Genomic DNA, 23,176 nt, shown 5'->3' with positions numbered 1-23,176 from the left:
TGCATTTCAGGCCTTTTATGATTAATCTCAACATGAACATAATGGGGTAAAATATGGAGAATATGGAGAAAAGCAGCTCTTGAATTTCATGGAGAAGACATGATTGCATCTATTGCTCACCCACCACCACCCACCACTCACTTTACCAGATGGAGAAAAACACACACAAACCTGTGGGATTTTGTAGGTGCCTCCTAATGTTGACGCCTGGATGGAGATCTCTCTGCTAGCTCCATCAAGAAGAGCCAGGAGGTTCTCCTTCCTTCCACAGCCGTAGTTGGGGACATTGGCTTCTCCAGTGGAGAGCATGTCCAGCAAGGCATCTGCAGTGCGTAAAGTATTCAGATAGTTGTCATGGATGTTGTAGCCCAGTGTGAGATTGTGAAGGAGCTGAGAATTCTTGTTGACCGTTTGAATGGCGAAAATGAATTGTAAGCCATATAAAAAACCATAAAGTTTCCTATTGTTAAAACATGTTGTTATAATCAACAGCAACAACAAATACTTCTTTTAATATTTGTATTCTATGTTTTTTATCTTGGCTGTACACCGCCCTGAGTCCTCAGGGAGAAGGGCGGTATATAAATTGGAAATTAAATTAAATTAAATTAAATTAATATATAATCCTGCAGAAGTTTACTGAGCCTTAAGCCAACATTGATCCAAAAGCAATGATCAATTACACAAATATGGAAACGGGCTGAGGTACAGCAACTACAACTGATTCCAACCACTACTTTAAATTCATTATTTAAGTGATAAATTAAGGATTGAAGTGAGAGAGGAAAATAATCTGGAGTCCTTTCAGCTTTTTTCCAGACCTTTTCTGTTCCCCAGGCATCTGGCTCCACTGGGAACAGGCAGATAAACTCTAGCAAACAGGTTACATACAGATCGTTTATTAGGATCAAGGTGAATCATGGTGAGTCATGTTGAGATGCATCCTTATTGCATAATCTCTCCCATTTCCTAGTGTAAAGGGATGGTAGTTCTGACCCCCTATTCAGAAAGCATCTTTCTTTCTTCTGGGGTAATTCCAAATGTCTTTCTTCTTTGTCTTTGTTCTGAAACCCAGGCAGAAAGCCTCAGTGGCCAATCAGCCACACAGATTTGGTCACTTGTCCTGGACTACATTTCCCATAATGCAATCTCTCACTACATCCCCCCAATGCAATCTCTTAAGGGGACAGCTCTTAATCCTTAAGGTAACTAACTCACCACAACTCACTATCTGTAACCGCACAAGACCCATTTTTAGATGTGAGTCTTTTTCACAAAATCAGACCAAAGAGAGAAGCCATGGAAATCAAAATCATTCAGGAAATTAGACATATTCCCCAATATAGGAATAAATGAAACATAAAAAACAGAAAAGGAGAGTGTTAGAATGGAGGGAGTGCAACTCCATCACCCTGAATGACTTACGGATCATGGAAATCAAACTGAAGAGAAGGAGCCACGTTGAAAAGCAACTTTGTATGCAATATTTCATATCCAGTAATGACTATACCAATGAGATGGTCTCCTGGACTGTAAAAGCTCTGAGGTTGTTTTCCATCCTGGTTCTCCAAACTCAGCGGGCATTTCATTCTCAGCTTCCCAGAGACTGAATGGGACAAAAGCAGCATCAGAAGCAGAAGCAGGAGGTCCATAATTCATGGGGTGAATCAATCAATCCCTTTCCTATTTCTAAAGAAGAATTAGAAGAATTTAAAGGACTCTCACAAGGTGGAATATCCAGATGCTTTCCTTCTTCAAACACAGAGAAACACTCAGCTTCACCTGGAAAGGAGAGAGACGTACATTCAAGAGCACAGACTCTGCCTGTCCCTAAACTCCATATTTCTCTGCGCAAAGTCTCCCCTGGAGGATTCGGCCAAACAGCAGAGCTGAAACCTTTACCATAATTCTCCCTCTCAGGAGGGATCCCTGGATAATTCAACTAGTTCTTGCAGTCAGAGATTCTTGGGAAATTCTCTGGAGGGAAATGAAAATTCTGGGTTTTATTTAATTGACCAAACTAAGTAATAATTTTAATTAGCAATTTTATGATGTTTGTGTGTCTATATTTTTCTTGACTGTACACCACCTTGAGTCCTACGGGAGAAAGGCGGTATAGAAATATAATAAATAAATAAATAAAATAAAATAAATTTTTGCCTCTCTCCCATTAGCCCAACTCTATTGCCTGAATGCCAAACCTGGAATTGGTTCACACAATGTGCTAAACAATGTTTTACAGTGGGTTGCGGAAGACCCCAAAGCCAAAAGCAGAACCTATAAAACGTTTTCCATCCTGTCTGCAGTCTGTCCTGTCTGCGTTGGCCATCATCCCATAGCTGGTTGGGGGTGAATCTAGGGGAGTTCATACAACACCCTTAATCCAGGTTCATGAAGGAGAACTGCTACGTTGGCATAATGGGCCATAGCAAAATGCATCAATCAGATGCCAGGTTAGCGTGATGACCTGCTTCACACATGGACACAGGATGGGGGAAGGTTCCCAGGCACCCAAATGTGTGAAACGGAGTCAACCTATTTCAAAATCTCAGTCCATATTTTCAGGGGCTTCATGGGCAACCAAGGACGAGACCCCTGGTCCTCAGAGGCTCCTTTGGGGATGGAAGGGAGAAGGAGGCCGCTTTGAGATTGGTTCCCTCTAGAACCCAACTCCTTTGCGCCCCCAGACAAGATTCAGGACTGACTGTGGGCAATGCCCAGCTCAGATGCACCCAGCTGTCCTGGAAGGCCTGGAAACATCTGGATGCCCTTCACATGAGCTGTGGCCCACTCAAGTCAGCCCAGGAAAGAGGGTTCCTTCCCAATCCAGGTTAAGGAGGCCACACCCTCCCATGATGGTTAAAGGCCTTTGGTCACTCAGCTCAGTTAATCAACCACCTGGTGAGACATTCAGAGGTCACTCCTGAAAGGGCTCCGCTGTGGGGTCCTGCAAAGGGGACGGAAGGGGTCAGAGCCGTGCTGGGCTTGGCTGAGGAGGGCCAGATCCAATCCTGATCCCCCAAGAGGCCTCGAAAGCCCAGTTTAATCTCCCAAGAAACTCTGCTCCTGCCTCAGCCGGCTATTCTGGCCAGGACCAAGCTGGTTCCTCTTCACACAACCTCTGGCCCCTGGGGGAACAACACCCACCTGCCAGATCCAAAGCTAGCAAACCAGACTTCGACCCCCACCCCACCCCATTTCCCCCACCTCAGCCCTTCCCTGCAAGGCCAGAGGGACCCCTCTCCATGGGGTGCCCCACTTCCCAGATAAGGAGGAAGAAGCACCTGGCTGCCCCAGGGGGAAATTGGCAGCTGACTGCATTTCCCCACTAGACCCCACCAGCCCCACCTGGCCTGCAGGTGCCCAGGGCTCACCTGGGAGGGCCACCTGTCCTCACCTGTGACGTCAGAGTCCCTCTCCCTCCCAGCCAATCCCAAGGAGGGCCCCTCCCTCAGAGGAGAGCTTTCTGACAGCACCTGAGCTGCCCAGACCAGATGGGGTGGGGGGCTCTCCCTGCCTCCCTCTCCCCCAGCACCCCTCCCTCACTAAGGAGGGGGGAGAACCTCCTAAAGACCCCTTGGCCCTGTGTGCCCCCTCCTCACATCACAGCCACCTGCAAAACTCTGTCCACATTCACCCCGTTGGAGGCCGCTCGACTGGCAAGGAGGAAGCCAGGTGCAGGGAGGCCCCTCAGCCTCAGCCAGCCGGGTGTGGAGGTGGTCAGAGAGCCCCCCAGATCTCAGCAAGGTTGCTCAGAAGTGGTTGCCATTGCCTCTTTCCCAGGGCTCTGAGAGAGTGGCTGGCCCAGAGTCTCCTAGCTGGCTCGGTGCCTGAGGCAGGACTAGAACTCAGGGTCCTCTGGGATTTAACAACCACCACACCCAACTGACTCTGGTGAGATCCAGGCAGCCCACTTAACCCGGTCCCTTCCCCAATGGCCACGTTCACATTTGCAACTTTTAACCATGGTTTGTTTCCTGAGGCTGAACCTGTTGGCCGAGGAGTTGGTGGATTATGGGAACTCCGAAGGATCTTAATTCATTGGAGAGAAGCTGAACAAGAGGATACACAGGGAGTCCTCGACTTATGACAGTTCATTTAGCGACCAAAGTTACAACAGCACTGAAAAATGTGAGTTATGACCGTTTCCCACAGTTACGACCTTTGCAGCATCGTCAGGGTCACGTGATCAGAATCCAGATGTTTGGCCACTGATTCATGTTTATGACCGTTATGGCTGTGTCCCAGGATCACGTGATCCCCTTTTGCGACCGTCTCACGAGCAAAGTCAATGGGGAAACCAGATTCACTTAACAACCGGGCTACTAATTTAAGAACTGCAGTGATTCACTTAACGACAATGGCAAGAAAGGTCATAAAATGAGGCAAAACTCACAATTTGTCTCATTTAACAACATAAATTTTGGGCTCAATTGTGGTCGTAAATAGAGGACTACCTGTATCGGGAACACTTTTCTTCTCGCAAGGACCACATTCACACCACATACTTGACCAGGCCGGGGTCCTCGCAGCCCCCCTGAGACAAACCAGAGGTCCACGTGGAGCCTCCTCAAAGCCCATAAGAAACTCTGGATGACAACAGCCCCCCCCTCCCTTCCTCTGGGGCCTCCCCTGGGACAAAGTCAGGCATTGGGGTGGGCTCATTCCTGACCGAGAAGGGGCTTCCTCCCCTCTGGGCAGAACCCGGCTTCGGTAAGACATGGCTGGGAACATCCTGGAGGAGAACAGAGTCTAATGGCACATCAACGTGGCTTTGAAAAACCACAGCTTGAACCCGGAGCCACCCAGGATCTGGCCTGCAGGCCCTGAGAGCGGAATCTGAGGGACGTTGAGTGGGAGAACTTCCAAGTGGTGGACGTGGGATATGGACCCTCCTCTGTTCTTCCCTGTCAGGATGGACCTGCCTGCCCCTTCAGTCCCCACCTCTCACTCAGCCCCCCAGTTCCCCCTTCTAGGCCAGGAAGTCCATATTAATGTCCTCTCACCCCCAGTGAAGACACCCGATCCCTGAACAATCGATCCAAAGAAAGCAGGAAGGAAGGAGTTCCAACAGCCCCTTCAAACCCCTCGGAGGATTTTGGGTATAGAAAGTCTCAGCCTCAGAGATGGGAAGGTCAAAGGGGTCCCTCCCCCCCCCCCAAGTACATCCCCACAACAGAGGAAGCCCCACCAGATCTCCAACAATCATGTCTCTGGAAATCAGGTTGCACCAACCACCACACTGTGGGCCTCACCACCATCTTTGTAGATGATAAGATGGGTGGCCAATAAATTGAATAATTAGATAGATAGATAGATAGATAGATAGATAGATAGATAGATAGATAGATAGATAGATAGATAGATAGATAGACAGAGAGAGAGAGACAGAGAGGTGATAGATCTCAGCTGCAGACCTTACAGTCCATTCTTTATTTAATAAACTAAGAAAGGTCAAAATATAAAGAATCTTAGTGCATTATATGAACCTGGAAATGACAAGAAAAAAAATAAAAACTTCCATTCACTTTATAATTTTCTGCCTATTTATTCAACAATATACTCCACAAATTCTTAATGAGCTTAATGCTTCTTAATGCTTCTTAATGAGCTGTTATCCAAAATTTAATATTGCTAGAAAAAGATGGGAAACGAGCAATTTTAAAGGCAGCTGCAATGTGGATCAATATATGGGATTCTGATATAAAACAGAATCCCGAACAGGCCCCACTCTTAACCTTGGGCAGAGTTGAAGGGCACTGATGGCCTCCTTGGCATTAGAAGACAGGCAACAGGAGAGTTCAACGGCATTGACTTCAAGTGGCCCCAAACTCCATAACTCTGGGTGACCTTCCCAGCAATCTCTGGAGACAAGAGGCCACGTTGAAGGACAGCAGAAGTCAATTGTCTCCTCTATTGAACTATCTTCCCCAGCATCACTTTCTGGACCCCAACAGAACAGGGTCCCCAGGGCTGTATCTGTAATTTTTCACTAACCTGCTTTTCTCCAGCCTCTCCTCTGCACATGGAGCCCTAAAAAGTTTAGGATCCCAAGAGGAGAAGTTGCTTCTCTCTGTAATTATAACCATCTGGGCCTTTGAGACCTGTGATGCTATTTCTCCTGTTTTTGACTTTGATGTAAACATCAGATTGAAGCCACAAGCAAAGGCTCTTGTATGAGAAAAGGATAAATTCCTTGGGTCAACTTCTCTGGGAACACATTTTGGGACAGGTAGAGGCTCTGCTCTTGGTTGTTCCTTTCTCTCCTGTCCAGATGAAACTGAGTCGTTCTCTGTTTATGTCAGGAAAGCTACGGGCACTTCTCAGAGTCTTTGCAGCTTCCCAACCGTTCTTGCTGTTGGTGTTAGAAACAGGAAAAGGATTAATAAAGCTCCATGAATTATGGACCTCCTGATTCTGCTCCTGATGCTGCTGGTGTCCCATCCAGTCTCTGGGAAGCTTAGAAGGAAATGCCCGCTGAGTTTGGAGCACCAGGATGGAAAACAACCATGGAGCTATTACAGCCCAGGAGACCATCTCATTGGTATAGTCATAACGGAAAAAGTAGTACCAGATATAATGTTGCCTTTCCACAGGGCTCCTTCTCTTCAGTCTCATTCGTAAGTCATTCAGGGTGATGGAGTTGCATTTCCTCCTTTTTCTAATTCTAACGCTCTCCTTCTTTTCTTCTTATTTCACTTTTATATCACATGACCTGCCTGAATGATTTTGATTTCCATGGCTTCCTTCTTTTGTCTTATTTTGTGGAAGAGACTGAAATCCATAGATGGGGTTGAAAAAAACTGAAGGAAATCTAGATTATTTTCCTCTCCCCATTCACTCCTGAGTTCATCACTTGAATTCATTTTGTTTAAAGGAGGGATTGAAACAGTTGTAGTTGCCTCTGCCCAGCCCATTCCCAGATTTCTACAACTGATTATTGGTTTTGGATCAATATCCACTCAAGGCTCAGTAGGCTTGTGGAGGCAAAAAGGAATAAATTCTTTTAAAAAGTTACTTGTTATTAATAATAACATGCATATTTTTTACAGTAAGTTTTTTTATGGTTTTTCAAAAACCCTACGATTAATTTTCACCATTCAACTGGTCAACAAGAACTCCCAGCTCCTGCACAACCTCACACTGGGCTACAACCTCCATGACAACTATTTGAACACTTTCCGCACTTCAGATGCCTTGCTGGACATGCTCTCCACTGGAGAAGCCAATGTCCCCAACTACGGCTGTGGAAGGAAGGAGAACCTCCTGGCTCTTCTTGATGCAGCTAACAGGGGCATCTCCATCCAGGCATCAACATTAGCAGACATCTACAAAGTCCCACAGGTTTGTGTGTGTTTTTCTCCCTCTGGTAAAGTGAGTGGTGGGTGTTAGTGCAGTCCCTGCAGAAGAACAAGAAGGTTTTAAGTAGAGTAAAAAGTTTCATCAAGTTGTATAATAATTAATCAATAAATTAATACTCTAATATTGGCAACAGATTTGTTTTCTAATCTAAGAATGTCGAATTACACAATATATCAGTCGGGTAAACTACAGTTTCCCGACTTTATAGATGTTAGTGCAACATTTGACCCAAAGAACAGAGAAATATGATGGAGAAAATGGAGCCATGAGAAGAAGATCTATGCTTACCAAGGGGGAAGGGAAAGATGCATATTTGAACCCTTGTTCTTCAGTCTGGATATTAATGACTTACCAGGACTAAGGAAGGATTCTCATGTACATGTCTAAAATGCTAAATTATTTATTTATTTAGCATATGGCAAAGGTATAATTATTCCGGAGTCTACAATGTTAGTACATTTATTCGTTTCACTGCCAAAGAGTGCGAGTCCATTCAGTTTGTGCCCATGAGCTTCTCTAGGGTTCACCACAGGGGGTGAACCAGCTCCACACCAGAAAGCCGAGAGGTGTCCTGTGGCATCATCTGGGCCTTTTCTCACCACCGATGGTGCCTCATGTGACATTGGGTGTCACATCCGAGCAAGTCCAGCACTGGCAGGGGCCCAGCCATCTGCACGAAACACGGCACATTTCCCACCAAATGTGGGACCTATACTCTGTGCACAATTATTAGGCAAGTTGTATTTTAGAGGATTAATTTTGTTATTGAACAACTACAGTGCTCTCAGTCAATCCAAAATGTTAATAAACCTCAAACCTGAACATTTAAGAAAGTCAAAGTGAGGTTTTGGCTTTCTTAGGAGAATATCTATGTATTCTATTATACTGTTAGTGTGCAGACTTATTATGCAACTAAATGAAAAATGAAAATTTGCCCATCTCACCCGTTTATTTGCATCTGTTAAAATGAGAATAATAAACAAACAACTCAAAATGTACAAATAAACTGAAAGTTCACAAAAAAATAAGTGACCAATATACCCACCCACCTTTTCAGTAACAGTCGTAAGCCTTCCCTTCATGGAGTCTGTCAGTTTCTTCATCGGTTGATGATCCACTTTTTGTGCAGCAGCAACCGCAGCCTCCCAGACCCTCTTCAGAGAGGAATAGAATCAGTGGTGGGTTCTAACCGGCTTTACTCCGGTTCTCTTCATGCAGGCGCTTCGCGCGCGATTGCCACGAATATAATATAATATAGTAAACAACACCTTATCTAGAATTACTTTTCTCTGAGACTGAATCCTGGATCTGCCATCATCAAAGGAGCCCACTTAGAGCAACAGCAGGATTGAATTTACTGCTTAAACTTAAAAAAAAATCATAGCTATCCAGCTTTCTTCCTAATTTATATAATGCCAAAGTTACCCCCCGGGCCTTCAATCGAACTGAAGTTTGGGGCTTAATATCTACCTCTACTGGAACAAACCCAATCACAGCACCTGAGGAGTATTTTGGGGGTGGATAAAAGGACTTCAGGTGCTGACTCAGAGCTGAATTGGGAATTTATACAATTTCTGCTTTGTCTAAAATCAGGGGAAATATAGTCACGTGGAAAAGAAAGTTCACCCTCCTTGAGTTCCATGATTTTATGTATCAGGGCAGCTGATAAAAACCACCTACTCTTTAGCAGTTCTTAAAAGGAGTAACTACAATCTCAGATGAACAACAGTACATGACATATTATACCATCTCCTCATTTATTTTACAAAAAGAAAGCCAAAATGGAGAAGCCACATTTCAAAAACTAAACACACCTTATGATACAATAACTCGTAGAATCCCCTTTAGTAGCAGTAACTCAAAGTAATCCTTTTCTGTTTGACTTTATCAGCCTCTGACATGGTTGTGAGAGAAATTTTGGCCCCCTCTTCTTTACAACTTGGCTTCAATTCATTGAGGTTTGGGGGGCTTTGTTTCTGCACAAACAAGGTCCCACCACCACATTTGAGGTCCCACCACCTCATTTCAATTGGGTTGGGGTCTGGCATTGACTGGGCCATTGCAACGCCTGGATCCTTTCCTTTTTCAGCCATTTGCTGGTGTGCTTGGAGTCATCATCCTCTTGCATGACCCAAAGTCCACCAAGCTTCAGCTGTCAATCAGGTGGCCTCACATTGGACTCTGGAATACTTTGGCACACAGAGGAGTTTATGGTTGACTCAATGATCGCAGGGTGCCCAGGTCCCGTGGCTGCAAAAGAAGCCCAAATCCTCACCCCCTCCACCCTCATGCTTGGCAGTTGGTGTGTTATGGTGCTGATATGCTGTGCGTGGTTTTCACCCACCTGTGGTTTTTTCTGTGCATTATGGCCAAACTTCTCCACTCTGGTCTCGTCTGTCCAAAGGAGAATGTTCCAGAAGTCTTGTGGTCTGTTCAGATGCAACTTGGGAGACCTCAGCCATGCTGCCATGTTTGTTTTAGAGAGAAGTTTCCTCCTGGCAACCCTTCCAAACAAACCAAACTTCTTCAGTCTTTTTCTGATTCTGCTGTCAGGAACTGGAACATTTAACAGGCTCACTGAGGCCTGTAGAGTCTCAGGTGGAACTCTTGGTCTTTTTCTGCCATGTCTCTGAGCATTGTACGGTCTGACCTTGGGTGAATTTGCTGGGATGGTCCCTCCTGGGAAGATTGGCAGCTGCCTCGAATGTTTTCCCCTTCTGAATAATTTTCTTTGCTATAGAAAGATGGACGTTAAATTGTTTGGAAATGGCCTTGTAACCCTTCCCAGATTGATAGGCAGCAACAATGGCTCCTCTCAGATCACTGCTGGAGTCTTTGCCCTTTGGCATTGTGTTAACACACACCTCAATGCTGGAGACCAGAAAACTCCTGAAACTTTGGCTTTTATAGAGGCCGTCACACTTGTGATGATCGATTAATCCAGGTCCCTTGATCAGCAGCACCAGGCTTCCTCTCAGCCTCTTCACACCTATGGAAGCAGTCAGGGTGTCCTTAGCCTTTCACACCTGGCTCCTCCATTTTGGCTCTCTTTCTGTAAAATAAAGGAGGACAACTAGATGAGACAGAAATAAATAATAAATAAAAATAATAATTTTAAAAAATCAGAAGATTGCTTCACCAAGAATCTGAAATATTGAATGACAACTGCATAAGAAAGAGAGAGATGAGAGTCTTGGACTGCACATTAGACAAACAACCTATTGGGAAACTTGTGTTAAAGCAACACATTTTCTGTGCAGTCAGAATTAAACATTTACAGCCCTTTATTGGAACGAAACATTCATTTGACATCTTGCATATGTCGATCTGATTGTAATAAATTGTAGGGGTGATACAGAAATATGTTTTATGTTTTTATTCTTATTCTTGTTTATTTTATTTGTTTCTTTTATTCAATTTTCATGTACAGTGTTGTTAATGCTTTGTATTTAATATTCTGTTTCTTGACATGGCATAACAGCTACTCAACAACAATCTATTTAATTTGTTCATCAAAACCAAGTTGAATTTATTAAAAAATAAAGTTGTGGACTTTATCTGACCCCCAATATAACACAACATTCTTCATTGCTTTTTTAGGTAAATCCTGGAACTGTTTCAGAGGCTCTGAGTGATAAAAGTCAGTTCCCCTTTTTCCAGCAGCTGTTCCCCAAAAATGGATTCCACTACCCAGCAGTTGTCCAACTGCTCCTCTACTTCAGATGGACCCTGATTGGCCTCTTTGCTTCAGACACAGAAAATGGAGAGAATTTCATGAGGATTTTGACTCCTGTGCTTGTCAGGAATGGAATTTGTGTGGTTATATCGCAACTGTTCTCAACAACTGGATATACAGCTTCCCTCAGGGATTCCCTCTCTCAGTGGAGACAAGTCAACGTCTTTGTTAACTTCATAGAACATGTTCCCATTACAGACAGAATTCTTCCTTTCCATTTAACACTTATGCGTTTGCCAGGACCCATTGAAGGGAAAGTCTGGATCAATACAGCTTTGGGAGCATATGAATTGAGAAAGCACAGACTTTTCAAATATGTCCATAGTATTTGGAGCTTCGTTTTTCTGCCAAATGAAAGGCCAAGAGATTCTTCTTTTGAACCCCATTTCTTTGTGGAAAGAAAGTTTCAAGATCATTATTTCCGCTGTTCTCTTTCAAAGAATGTCTTTTCTGTCAAAGGCCGCAGAAGATGCACCCAGAAAGCCCCACTGGAGACCCAGGAGAAAAAGGACATGATCTGGATCCCAAATTACCCCCATTGGTACAGTATCATTCAGACTCTGATCCATGCCTTGAATGCTGCCTATTCCTCCAGATCGAGGTGGGGAAGGAAGGAGGGCAAAGAGAGTTTGGGGGCTCCAAGGCTGCAGCCCTGGAAGGTATGGGATCCCTATATGGATCCATTAATCTTAGATCCTTTGGAGAAGGAACCCAGAGGAGAAGGAGGGGAACCTTCTCAACCACATTGTTCTTCAGAAGGTTAACACATTTGGCCAATCTAATTGCTTGACACATAACTTTCTAAGCACCAGACACCATGAGAGATAAATTTTGGTTCTAAACACTGCTAATTTTAAAAGGATGTATGCAGTGGTGGGATTCAGATAATTTAACAACTGGTTCTCTGCCCTAATGATTTCTTCCAACAGCCAGTTTGCCAAACTGCTCAGAAAGTTAACAACCGGTTCTCCCGAATTGGTGCGAACTGGCTGAATCCCACCACTGGATGTATGCATTTTTAAATATATTATTGTTTTATGGTTTTCTGATTCGCATAGTTGAATTTTACCTTTATAACTTTGAAGGACACCCTGAGACCGTCTAGCCCAACCCCTCCTCTCTGCAGGAGTCCCAGTCAAAGCTTCTCTGACTGACGGCTGCTCAGTCTTTGCCTCCTCAGTGAAGGGGAGGCTGAACTTCTCTGCTTTGAGGGCTCAGCTCTGAAATGGCTCCTCTTTTCAGGGTCTTTTTCCTCTCCTTCAGCCAGAATCTCCTCCCTTCTGACTGAGCTCATTGCCCCATTTCCCCTCCTCCCTCTGGAGCAACATGGAGGAGATCTGGAGCTTCTGGGCAACTTCTTCCAGTTATTGGAGGAGGGCTGCAGGAGGCAGGATTGGATTTACGACCACAACTGAACTCAACATTTCTGTTGCTAAGCAAGATGGTTGTTAAGTGAGTTTTGCCCTATTTTATGACCTTTCTTGCCCTTTCTTGTTAAGTGAATCACTGCCGTTCTTAAGTCAGTAACAAGGTTGTTAAGTGAATCCGGCTTCCCTATTGATTTTGCTTGTCAAAAGTTCTAAAAGGAACTTTTAGAACTGTATAGCATAAGGGGGATATAACAATATTATTAGAAAGAAAGGGTCAGCGTATGGGGGGTGGAGCAAAGGGATGGTAAAGTACTATATAATCTGTTATGAATTTGGGTTTTATTTTGGAGAAGCCACAGGGGGAGGGGAGGGGGAGGGGGGTTAGGGAGGAGGGGGGAAGGGGGAAAAATTTGTATTTGAAAAACTTTTTCAATAAAAAAAAAAGTTCTAAAAGGAGATCATGTGACCCTCAAACTCTGCAACCATCATAAGAGGATGCCAAGAATTCAGATTCTGATCACCTGCAGACCCTGGGGATGCTGCCATGATCGTGGGAAAAACTATCATAAGTCACTTTTTTCAGTGCGTTGTAACTCTGAACGGTCACTAAATGAACAGTTTCTCATAATCATCCTGATGTTTTCTAGGCATTTATGAATAATCTCTTTTTTCCTATGATTTATTTTCTTTGTCACCTGCTCTAGAATGTCCCCTATAACTTACCAATTGCATCAATTATATTTTGTTAATATATATTTTACCAATATATGGTGGAGAAATTTTGGTGAAATGTCTTTGATTTTTATTCATGAAGATAGCAGTAACATCTATTTTTCTAAATAAGCATATTGTGATGTCAGACAACTGTAGAAGAAAAAATCAAATGTATAAAAACTAAATGGGATGATAAAAAGAAGATTTCAGATTTTAAACTTCCTGGATGTTCCCCTTCTAGTTCCATCCTTTCCTGCAGAAGAAGGAAAGGTATTGCAATATTTCTGATAAGAAACTGTACTTGGATCAAAATGGAGATCTAGCAGCAGATCTGGGAATCGGGAGCTCCTTGATTCTCCCCAAGAAGGATCCCATTCAACAGCCAATGGGGGCTTTGGAAAGACAGAGACTTACTATCTACCAAGGTGCTCTTTCACGGCTAAAGTTGCTCAACAAGGTGGGAGAAATTTTGGTGTCTTTCCTCTTTTTTCCAAAGATTTATGACCCATTTCATGCAGACTAAGCCTAGTTTCCAGGGTCCATGACCTTCACTGGGAACTGAACATGGGGAGTAGAAACTTTATAGTTTTCTTTCTATAGGCCCCTTAGGAGGGTTCATTACTATTGACCAAGCTGTTCTTCAGCTGCTGTAATACTGAAGACTCTTTGTAGCTGGTTCAGCCATGTCCAACCTGGGATGAGAAACCCTCAAGTGCTGGAGGTTGTGTTGTTAAGAGCCTCAGGTTCGCTTGTTCCTTGTCCTGAAATAGCAAAGCAGAAGGGGATTCTGTTGAAGAGACCCTGAATTGAGGTTTGGACTGAATGAGATGAAATTGGATCATGGCTGGATGGAGCTCCTGGGGGTCCCATTGGGAGAGAAGCTTCCTCTTGTCCTGCTTAGGGAAAGGCCATTGGGAAATGATTCCCTCAAAGGGCAGCTCCATGGTCTGTGATGTGTTTAAGTAGTCCAGACCTGGTCAAAGTTAGCCATATCTGTCTTTCTTCCAACTGGGGGGAGCAATTGACCTTCTGCCCCTAGGAAGGAGGTCCAAGACTTTCAGGTCACATAAAATGAGAGTGACCAGTGATTTAATCCCTTGACCCAGAAACCTGAAACACAACTTTGACTCCAAGGTCTCCCTGATATCAGAAGTAATGAGAGGGATTTTGACAGTAAATGTTACTTAATTTGGCCTTTGGACATTAAGAGGGTTCTTCATATGAAAATCCTTGAATGGCCTTGTTTATCTTGAGTGTTAGCTACCTTCAGTCCCTCTGGGCAAAAGGAGTCTCCCAATTTAAATAACATTAAATGCGGGTCTGTCTTTCCATGCCAGTTGGAGTCTCCTAATTGCAGTTCAACACAAAGGACTTTTTCTTGGATAACTGGATGGGCCTCAGAAATATCTCCTTCTGACCCAGGACTCACACTCATGTCCCCTCTGTTGCAGCCAAAGATTTGCAACTTAATCTTTTTCAGGAACACCTTTTTGTGATCTCCCCTCAATCTCACTACAGTTCTAGAAACTATGCAGAAACCTTTAGTCTTAATCAGGGGTGAAATGCTCCCGGTTCGGACCGGATTGCCCAATCCGGTAGCGATGGAGGCTGTGGTTTGGAGAACCGGTAGCAAAAATCCCTGCCTCCCCCCCCATGCCCAGCTGAGCCCCACAATCATCAGAGGCTTTTTTTTTACTCTTAAAAGCATTTTTTCTACAACTTCTTTGGCCAAAAAATGCTTTTAAAAGTAAAAAAAAAAAAAAAGCCTCTGATGATCACGCAGCTCAGCTGGGATCGTCAAAGGCTTTTAAAAGAAAAAAAAACCCTTTTTAAAAAGCCTCTGCCAATCAGGCAACTCAGTTTGGATCGTCAGAGCCTTTTGAAAGCATTTTTTAACAACCTCTTTGCCGAAAAGAGGAAAAAATGTAGAAAAAATGTTTTTAAAAGTAAAAAAAAATTGGCCACGCCCACCCAGTCACATTAACCCCCCCCACCAAGCCACGCCCACAGAACCAGTAGTAACAAATTTTAGATTTCACCACTGGTCTTAAGAAAGGAGAATATTGGTAGCTCAGGACTGACATGAGGGCTCCTTGGTGCTCTCTGAGCTTGCTTGTTTTCTTCCAGGCGTTTCATTACCCAACTAGGTAACATCATCAGCTATAATTTATGAGGAATTTTTGCTTTGTCTCTTAACGGGGAGACTGTTTTGAACTAGTGTCAAAGGGGAGCAGCTTTGCAAGGCTTTCTGTAGTCCAGGAGAAACCTTTCCAGACCCTACTGGTCAGAAGTCTCCTTTTTAATAACATTTTACTCTACTTAAATAACTCTTTATTAAATAAAATAATTTAATAAATCTTTGAGAATGACTGTATTCAAAAATTTAATATGATCATCATCACCATGGATAGATACTTAGGAAGATACTTACACCCTGGCCAGGGTCTCTTTTCATTTTTACAATTGGGCAGAAGACACCGAAGCAGAGCCAGCCAGACAAACAGGTTTAAAAACAGCTTCTACCCCTTGGCTGTCAGACTCCTAAACACAATCACAATCTCTCCACGTATATATGGAAACGTATGACTAGTTTATTCCCAATCACTTGTATAAGGATTATTCTCTATACTATTTATATTGTATAGGGATGCGGTAGCTCAGTGGCTAAGATGCTGAGCTTGTCGATCAGAAGGTTGGCAGTTCAGCGGTTCGAATCCGTAGTGCCGCGTAATGGAGTGAGCTCCCGTTATTGTCTCAGCTTCTGCCAACCTAGCAGTTTGAAAGCACGTAAAAAGTGCCAGTAGAAAAATAGGGATCACCTTTGGTGGAAAGGGAACAGTGTTCTATGTTGACATTAAGTCATGCCAGCCACATGACCAAAGAGATGTCTTCAGACAGCGCTGGCTCTTCGCCTTATTTATTTATGTTGTCTTGTATTTTTGTTATGGATTGCACCAATAGAGGCTAAACCAATTTCATAGTATACATGATGTACAATGACATAAAGGATGTTATTATTATAGATGAAGAGCGTTTTAATTCAGCCATGAGGAGGAACTGATTGTTTGTCACTTAATGCTTGAATCTTTTCTCAATTCCATCTCTCCAGACTTTATTAAGTAGAACAATTCTTTATTGCAATGTTAAATGCCAGAAGCAAAAGGGAGGAATTAAAGAAAGAAGCTGCCAGGGTCATATCTCCTAAACCTGTCTGGAAGAAGTCAGAGATTTCACAGTTACCTCAGTGAAGCATAGAGGCTACTTATCTAATGTCCATTTCTCCTCCCATTTTCCATGGATGGAGATCCTAACATATTTTCTTTGGCATTCCTTTTCTTCTGCTCAGTCCCTGCCTCAGTCCAAATGTGTGGAAAGTTGCCATCCTGGATTTGTCAAGAGAGCTCGAGAAGGAGAGCCAGTTTGCTGCTATGACTGCATTCCTTGTCCGGAGGGGACCTTCTCCACTCAGGAAGGTGGGTGACACCAGAGAAAAGGAAGGCCTGGTGGAAATGGATTTATCCAGTGCATTTTGATGAAAGTGCAAATTAAAACATGCATTGAAGCTCAACTCTTTTTTGTGTTTATTCAAAATGCATTAGAAATCCTCCAATTTTATATAGTTAGCTATAAATGTATTAGAAAATTATATTATCATTATTTTCTGTGGAATGGTTAAAGAACAAATCTTGAAAAATGTTGCTGGAATCAGTCCAAACAAAAAAAAGGACTTCTTGAAATGTAAAGGACAGAATATTGAGGAAATATTGCTTTTTCCTTTTCTCAGATACAGAAAAATGCACTAAGTGCCCCGATGATAAATATCCAAATGAGGACAGAGTTCAATGTATCCCCAAAGTTGTAATCTTCCTGTCTTATGAAGAACATCTGGGCATCATCCTGGTCTCTTTTGCCCTCCTCTTCTTCCTAACCGCAGGCCTTGTCTTAATCACCTTTATTAGATACCGAGAAACTCCCCTTGTCAAAGCCAACAACCGGGACCTCTCCTACATCCTCCTGGTCTCCCTCCTGCTTTGCTTCTTGTCTCCTTCTCTCTTCATTGGTCAACCAAGGAAAGCCACCTGCCTTCTCCGACAAGCGGTTTTCAGCATCATCTTCTCAGTTGCCATTTCTTCTCTCTTGGCCAAAACCATCACGGTGGTGCTGGCCTTCCTGGCCACAAAACCCGGAAACCGAATGAAGAGATGGTTGGGGAAGAGCTTGGCCAACTCCATCATCCTTTCTTCTTCTGCTGTCCAAATTATCATCTCCTCCACCTGGCTGGGAGTTTCTCCCCCCTTCCCTGACTCTGACTTCCACTCCCAGCCTGGAGAGATCATCCTGCAATGCAACGAAGGGGCCGTTGTCATGTTCTACGTCACCCTCAGCTACATGAGCTTCCTGGCTGCCATCTGCTTCACGGTGGCTTTCCTGGCCAGGAACCTGCCTGGGGCCTTCAACGAAGCCAAGCTGATCACCTTCAGCATGCTGGTCTTCTGCACTGTCTGGGTGACTTTTGTGCCCACCTACCTGAGCACCAAAGGGAAATCCATGGTGGCTGTGCAGGTCTTCTCCATCCTGGCCTCCAGTGCTGGTCTGCTGGGCTGCATCTTCATCCCCAAGTGCTACATTATCCTTCTGAGGCCAGACCTCAACACAAAGGAGCAGCTCACGGCCAGAACAAATTAAAAACATGAGATATGACACCATTATGATATTGGAAGAATTGTTAGATTTTCTTTTATTTGAAAGGAGATATTAATTCTTTCCATTTAGATCGTATGCAGGAAAAGAAAAGAAAAATCTGTTTCAAAATGGAAAACTGTTGAATGATTGGAATTCTTGTAGCTCCCTTTCTTTTCAGCTCAATAAATCTTGCTAAAGAGAACTCTGTGAAAATCATTCAGAGGAATTTGCTGCTCAGCAACAGCTACTAAATATGACACCTTATAAAAAATGTGAGCACTTGTTCCTACTGACAGCAGCTAAAAGTGTGTGTGTGAGAGAGTGAGGAGGAAAAGAGGCCAGGAGGAACCTGTGGGAACCAGCCTGGTTGCCTGATCCTCTCTGTGAAAATGCAGGAATGATGTGAAATGCCATGTTTGACTGGCTCTCAGCTGAAGAGGGAAATCTTCATCTCTCTTATATAATTCTTTCTTGATTTCCTCATAAAAACCTCCTTTGCAGAAACTGTTCAGCAGATCAGCTCTCTGGGATTTCAGTTTGGGATTGTTTTTATTTTGGTGTGTACTTCACACCAAAATAATAATAAAAAGGTAAATAAAAAAACTAAAGCGTGTAAAGAAATTTCAACTGTGTATTTTTTCTTTCATTAACCAGAGAAATAAAATAGCAGTTTTCAGGCTGTTTAATTTTCCACTTTACAATTTGTACATAAAGCATTTCTTGTCTGTGAAGGGCTGGAGAAGATGCCCAGAGAAAGGGGAGCTGGAGACTCTCCCCAGGAGGAGGTTGAGGGGATCCTGTCTAAAGGCAGCCGCATCACTGACCAGGTCACAAACCTTCAATGCTGCATAATATTCATCCAGGTCCAAGAATGGGGTGAATAGAGGGGTGGGGGCACTTGTAGGTTTCTAGGGAGAGGCACCCATGGAAGCTGTTTTGCTCTCCAACCACACAGATTGCTGATGAATTGGGAATCAATGTTTAGTTCTCAGAATGGCTCCTAATTGTGAATAATTTGCAAATTTCATTTTAAGGAGCTAAGAAAGGCTCTGATGGATCAGACCAAGATCAGTCTAAGATTCACAGTGACCACACAAATCTCTCAGGTTCTCCCACAAGCAGAAGGCAGAGAGACTTATGGCTTTGCCCAACATGGAAGTGGTCTTTTCCCACCATTTCACTTTCCTCCATCACCCGACACAATATTCGACACTCGGCCATCTCACACTCTAGGAATCCCCAATTCTGGTCTCCCACATTAATCTGAGAAAATATTTCCAACTTTCACACCCGCAATCAAAAAGGACTAAGGCGGGACTGGAAGTCAAGAGCCTCCTGGGGATTGGCCCAAAGTCACTCGGGAAGATTTCATGCCTGTGGGAAGATTAGAACTCAGAGCCTCCTGGACCTTGGCCCAAACTCCCCCAACTGGCTTTCCTGCCTAAGGCAGAGCTAGAACTCACAATCTCCCAGTGATTGTCTCAAAGGCGCCCATTTGGCTTTTATTTTAAAGCTGCTTTGAAAACTTTAGTGAGGGGAGAAAAGTCCCTCGGCTGCCTTTGCTTCTCTGCACCCTCCCCGGACACTCCTGGCCCCCCCTTCTCCCCCCCCCCAGCACCCAAGGCTCCTCCTGCCCCTGCGCCTCCCTTCTCCCCTCCCCCCTCCCTCGAACAGACAGCTGTCACTCAAGCGTCCTGTCCCGCTCCCTCGCGCCCAGGTCGGGCAGGGCCACCCCCAGCAAGGGGTCTGCCTCAGGCCCTCCCCTCCCCTCCCCCGCCTCGTCCCCACAGGAGCCTCTTCGGGGCTGGCCGGGAGCCTCGCCAGGGAGCCGGTCGGAGAGCAGCGGGCGAGCGAACGCCTGGACGGGCTTCTTCCCAACCGGGCTGCGGGGGTGGCTGGCGGGGCTCCCGGCGCCTCTTCCCTCCCGGGCCACGTCGGGGCTCTGGCTCCAGAGGCTGCGGCGGCTTTTTGTGGCTGTGTGTGTGTGTGTGTGTGTGTTTGTGTAAATCCCCCCTTTGAGCTGCACCCAGATAAGGGGCTCCCCTCCTCCCTCCCGCCCCCCCCTCGGTCCCCTCTCCGCTCTTCCTCCGACCCGGCGCTCCTCCCGCCTGGCAGCGGCTGCCCAGAAGCCCCGGAGGGCCCTTTCCCCCCCCCCAGGACTGAGAAGCCCCTTCCTGCCTCCGCCAAGGGCTGCGCTGAGCCCCTCCCGGACCCCCCCAAGGCCCGCAGCCTCTGTTCTGGGGAAGCTCAGCCGTCTCCGCCCCCCAACCTCCAGGCGGCAACACCTGGGCCAGGCGAGGGGAGAGGAGAGGGGGGCCCTCCAGGTGCGGAACCTCCCCCGGTGCTCAGAGACGGAGGAGGGGGGGGAGGAGGCCGTTAAAGGGAAGCCTGGGGGGGGAGAAAATTGGGGAGGGGGGAGTCGGTTGATTGGCGGCGCAGCGTGGTGCGTCCTCCGCGGGTGGGAGGCTGGAGGGGCGACGGCAGGCGAAGGCTCCTCTCCAAAGGGCGGGGAGGGGGTCGGGGAGCGCGGCGCAAAGGCTTCGAAGGCAGCGGAGGGGCTGGGGGGCTGCTGGGCCTCAACCTACTCACCCTAGTAGACAGACGGATGGATGGATGGATGGATGGACGGACAGCAAAGCGCCTCCTCACCCCCCTCTTGCCTTGCCCAAAGACAGAGCCGTGGCGGCCGCCCCTTGCGTGTCCCCCTCCCTTTGCACCCGGGGACAGTGGGGACAAGGACACCAGCCCCCCCCACGAAAGTCCTCTCCTTGTAGGGTGTGTGTGGTTCCTTCTCTGCCAATGTCTTTAAACCTTTCTGCCCCAAGCAGGCTGGGCAGGTCCTTCTCCAGGATTGTTGGTGGCCCCTGAACGCCTTGAATTTCACAGGGGAAAATCCTCTTCCCAGGACTGGGATGCTCTTTCCTTGATCATGGGGCTGCCTTCTTTATAGCTGCCCAGGAGACTGTGGAGATCCACCATCTATCTCCACACTACACGGCTCTTCCCCAATCTGTACGGTGATGTGCATTTTCTTTCCTCTATGGGCATCAGACTGCCCTGTTATCCTGTGCTCAAAGGCTCTCTTCGGGAGGAAATTTGTACAGGCCATTGAAACTATTTATTCTAAACAAACGGCAAAAGTAATGATAAATGGAGGATTGACGGATGCGATTGAAATAGAAAAAGGCACGAGAGACAAGGATGTCCTTTATCCCCACGGTTGTTTATATTGACATTAGAAGCTTAAAATAGGCGTGTCAGAGGAGAAAAAGAGATAAAGGGCACGAAGATTCGAAAGGAAGAAGACAAGCTCCAAGCTTTTGCAGATGATTTGGTTTTTATTATTGAAGAACCATTAACAACAATAAGTAAATTAATAGAAATGATTGGAGATTTTGGAAAAGTAGCTGGTTTGACTTTTAAACCAGAGATATTTTTATTAGGGATCTTACCAGAAATATATAACAAAGAACTGCAGTATTTAATTGTGAATCTCCTAACAGCAGCTAGAATTGTATTTGCTAAAAATTGGAAAGAAGAAATGATACCCTCGGATGAAGAAATTATTAGGAAAATGTTGGACTGTGCCGCAATGAGTAAACTGACATTTGAAATAAGAGAGCAGGAAGAAAAACAATGTTATTTGATATGGGATTTATTTTACCACTGGGTAGATAACAAAAAATGGTGATATGGAAGCAAATGTCGAAATACTTAAATGATGATACAACTGATACATTTTATGTAAGATTAAATTTTGGATATGCAGCACTATTGTGAAGAGAGGAGAGGGCACTAGGGATGCAAACCGACCGATGTACTGTCTGTACTTCATTGAATGAACGATGTTTGTATGTTTTCTTTTTCTTTTTTTGTTTTAAAGTAAAAAATGATTTGGGGGGGGGAAAAGGCTCTCTCTCTTGCGGTTCTGTCTCCTTCCCGCCTGTAGTTTGAGTTTGGTGCCCTCTGGAATCCCCTTTGTTGGGAGGCTGCCTGTGGTTGGGATATGCAGGCAGGCTCGCTCTGCACACTTCTGCAATGTGCCCCCTCTTTTCACACCATTGGCATCTGGTATCCTTCAACCTACACGCCGACCTGGGGTGATTCCCTTTGCATCCTGCACACCACGGGGTTCCCTGTTGTGCCTCATTTTGCCTCAGCTTTCTCTCTGCTTTGAGTCTATAGATCTCTTCTCCTCCTCCTCCCTCTCCCTCTCCCTCTCCCTCTTCTTCTTCTTCTTCTTCTCCTTTTCCTTCTTCTTCCTCTTCTTATTCTCCTTCTCCTTTTCCTTCTTCTTCTTCCTCTTCTTCTTCTTCCTGCTTCTCTCCTCTTCACCCCTGTCTATGTATCTATAGTCAGCCCGCCTGGAGGAATGGAGACTTCCTGACTTGGGGTTATCGGTCAACGGCTTATCAGAAAGTTCAGCTGCCCTCACCTCTTCCAGTACCTCTTTTAAAGTGAGCGCTTTCTTAGTCACTAATTTCCTCTGCAATCTCAGGTCTCTCATGCCCACAAGGACTCTGTCCAGTAGCATTTGATCTACCTTTTCGAATTTGCAACCGGCTGTTATATCCCTCAACTTGGTAACTTAGTCATTAATGGTCTCACCTGGTTGTTTCTCTCTATGGTAAAACTCGAGTCGGTGGGCGAATGGCGATGCTGCGGGGGCATAATGTTCCTCCAGCATTTCTTGTCATTCCTTCCATTCCATGGTTTGATGTTCTTTGGGGCAGCCAGGCTTTCAGCTGTCTTGTACAGGCGGTTGCCACAATAGCTGAGGAACAGGGCTCTCTTTCCTTCGTCCCCAGTTCCTCGCAGGCCATTAGCTTCCAGTAAAATCCTGCATTGTCCCATATATGCGAGCCAGTCATGTTGGTTCGGGTTGAAAGGTTCGGGGGGAACGTAGGGAGTCATTCTGCCGGCCGGTGTTGGAAGAGAAGGCAATCCGGTTGGAGGGGGGGAATCGCCATTTTGAAACATATTGAAATGATTTTCTTTTCTTGCATACTATCTAAATAGAGAGAATTAATATCTCCTTTCAAATAAAAGAAAATCTAATAATTCTTCCAATATCACAATGGTGTTATATCTCATGTTTCTACATTTGTTCTGGCTGTGAGCTGCTCCTTTGTGTTGAGGTCTGGCCTCAGAAGGATAATGTAGCACTTGGGGATGAAGATGCAGCCCAGCAGACCAGCACTGGAGGCCAGGATGGAGAAGACCTGCACAGCCACCATGGATTTCCCTTTGGTGCTCAGGTAGGTGGGCACAAAAGTCACCCAGACACTGCAGAAGACCAGCATGCTGAAGG

This window comes from Pantherophis guttatus, chromosome 15 (assembly GCF_059756535.1).
Source record: "Pantherophis guttatus breed Tessera chromosome 15, ASM5975653v1, whole genome shotgun sequence".
In the NCBI taxonomy this organism is placed as follows: Eukaryota; Metazoa; Chordata; class Lepidosauria; order Squamata; family Colubridae; genus Pantherophis; species Pantherophis guttatus.
Note: the sequence above shows the minus strand (reverse complement) of the source record.